Here is a 3,367-nt window from a genome sequence, read left to right on the forward strand (position 1 = left end):
CAAAAGGACAGGGGATAACTCTATGCCAGGAGTACAATGTCCTGGTCTAAATGCAAAGTTGCACAGTTTTAACCAAAGGTGTGATTCTAAACCAGTTTACTTAAACTGGTGCCAGCCGAACACTCTTAAATGGACTTAAACCTGGCTTGTGTCCATTTAGCTTACACCTATATTATTTACTTATTTATATTTCATTTGTATTACTTGTAAAGTTACAGGTGTGAGCTAAATTTGATATAAACCGTCTTAAACTGATGAGTGCCCACACAGGTTTACACTGTTTAGTTAAATTGAGTTTTAAACCAATTCAAGTTAAACCAGTGCAGCTTCAGTAGACAAGGCTTAGCCTAGGAGTTGGAATGAACTGATTAAATAGAAAGATGATTGCTACAATTAAATGCAGCACCCAATCATTTTAAAATTATAGGGGTGTGGCTGTGTGCAGGTATTTTCACCCTACGCTTGTAGGTGTAGGCCAGGTTTGCACTAGAAACTTTTGTCAGTGTAGCTGTTGGGTAGTGGTGTGTGTTTTGTTTTTGTTTTTTGTAATGACACTTTTATATTGGCAAAAACCCTACTCTATAACCACTGCAGTTATACCAGCATAAACATGCTTTTGCCAGCATAGCTTATTTCACTCAGGGAACTGGTATAAGGGAAACCAGCAAAAGCACTCTTTTGGTGGTATAAGCAGCATCTCCACTAGGAGGGTTTGCTATTATAGTATACCAGCAAGCCTTTTTCTAGAGTCCACTTGGCTTGTGTCCTTAAGGTAGTAAGTAGTTGTAGTATTTTCAAGCCCTACCCATCTGTAAATGGAGTTGGGGGGAAGACCGTAAGTGCAGGGGAACTAGCCAGTGTTTGAATGTGGAAGGGTGGGTGGGAAGAATATGTGAATGAGGGGAGAGAGATGGAGGAGGATTGAGGGAAGACAGAGAGAAATGATTAAGAAGAGTTAAACTGAATGTAGGGGATGGAGAGGAAACATGCTGAGAGGGTGAATAGGGATGAAGGAGCTGCACTCAGAAGTATTAAATCTGTGCTCAGTCAGCCTGTAATTCTGCACACACAATTAGAAGGAACATTGCCCTGTGGCACATACTGGTTTTGCCCAAGGAACAGGGTTTGTGGAAATGGCTTGTGTCCACTAGCTGAAGCTGAATGTGCGTACCGTAGGGGCACACTGTTCAGTTCATGCTATTCACTGCAAGACTGGTGGGGGAATAAGGCAACAAACCATCCATAATATCAAGAGAAACCCAACTTTGCTTGTCTTTTTGAGACCTGCTAGTTCTGTTTCCTCTGTCTGTAGTCTTGCTTCAGCATAAACCCAAGTTGGCCAGAAGGTGTGGGAGTGCTTTTTGCATTTAGTAAGGAGGAGCTGTGTGGAGGTGAGTTAATTGTGTCCTCCTAGCTTGTGAGTCTTGTGAGGTTTACATAGCAATTGTGGGAGGGAATTCACAGACCACACTAGTACTCTGTGACAGGACCCTTTTTGGGGCAATCCAGGTGCTTATCACCTTCAGGCTAGCTTACAGCAATGAGCTTGACTTGGTTACACTTGAAGACCATTTGTCAGCTTCGGCTGGTGCAGAGTGGTCCTCTGTGAACATGTCACTCTGATGCTCTGTGCTGGCTGTTTACTTATAGTTGTTGGGTATGTTCTCTAAACGTCCGAATGTGCAAAGTACCAGGTAGTTGACAGGATCATTAACATCTACTGGGATAATATTGCTAACAGAGCATTTACAACTGAGGATCTGTACCCGTGGACCTGGTTTCTGCTGGTAGGCTACCAGAGCTGGAATTCAGTGAGTTTTAGGTTATAACAGGCATATGCTCATTAAGGATTCAATGCTTAGAAATCACAGTGATGGGTGCCTAAACTCAATAGGTTGTGTTGTAAGGATCTGATTGCAATACCCATTGTTACAGGACCACAGCAATGGGTACATTGTTTAAATATCTATGAGAATGTTAAATTTGATCATAATCATGAAATATTCTTACGTCTGAACGCCTAATCTGTACGTCATAGCAATAAACAAACTGGCTTATTGCAAAAGTGCTTAGCCCATAAAGGTGGATGAGACCTGCAGTGACGGTGGGATCAGGGATGTGAATTTATTTCTGGACAATTTTGCCTGCTCTGACAGTACTCAGTGGTTTATAACCTGGCTGAGGTAATAATGTTTGGATATAATTAAAACTGATTTCACTTTCCTGTCTTTAGGAAGTCGGTAGAAACCAGTTGTGCTTCAGGGGAGAGGGGGTAGTTAAGCTGCAGCTGCATTGCATAATTGGGTAACCTTAAATCGAATGAAAGAAATCTTTGTTACCTTATTTTCTTATGACCTCAAGGCCCTCAGGGCTTGAGTTCTAATCTTACTGTTCTGCTGTATCGCTCCAAGGGGGGCATTTTTTAATTATTCCTATTGCATCATCAGTGTGCATGGCCCTTTACGAATAAATACAAGGACCCAGCCCAGAGGAGCTTATAGTCTAGGTTGAGAAAAGAGGCAGAAGGGATGTGGATTAATGATGGGGGAGGAGGACAAGAGCTATTGTTTCACCTTTACAATCTAGCCATCAGCCAAAATCCAAGAGGAGCTGTGATCCCTGGCCCTATTAATCCATAAAGAAGAGACATGAAGCCTGATCTCACATGGCAGCATAGTAAGGAGCTGAGTCAGTTACCAATCATGAATTTAATATGCCATCTCTTAACTCTATAAACTCTATTTTTTCCTAGAAGAATGTCTCAACCTGTATGAAAGCCAATCCAAACAAAAACTAGGGCGCTGTCCTTGTAATTTAGGAGTAGAGTAGCAAAACACAATTCCCTGTACTTGTTTCTGGATAAATGTATCTTCACTCTCTTCACTAAACTGTTGTGTAATGTTGCTGCTTAGGTAGGCTCTATTTACGTCCATCCCCAAGTTTCTTTTCAGTAGTGGAAGAAGTGATCACTGTCTGTCAGTTTTCTGAGTTTGTGAAATGTTAGTTCTTTTTCTTTATCATGTGGGGAGCAGCATGCATCATACTGTTCGTTCCCTTGTTTGAGCGAGCCATGACTAGTAGCACTGTAGATGCAGTACAGTCAGTTCTTGAAAGGGAGGGAGATGCCTTCCATTGCTCCTTCAAGTGACTATTCTGTCTAATTTAGGAGCAATTTTGATGTGTTCACATCCTGTCCTCCTTGGTTAGGACATTTATTACAACAGGGGACCTTGAGGTAAGTAGAGATCAGTTGACTCCACCTCTGTGGGAGAAGAAAAGGTTAGGAAGGAGTGGCAGGAAACACAAACCACTGAACTGAATTTAAAATTTAGGGATCATGTACAAAAAAAACAAACCCCACACATGC

The sequence above is a fragment of the Chrysemys picta genome, chromosome 12 (assembly GCF_011386835.1).
Source record: "Chrysemys picta bellii isolate R12L10 chromosome 12, ASM1138683v2, whole genome shotgun sequence".
NCBI lineage: Eukaryota > Metazoa > Chordata > Testudines > Emydidae > Chrysemys > Chrysemys picta.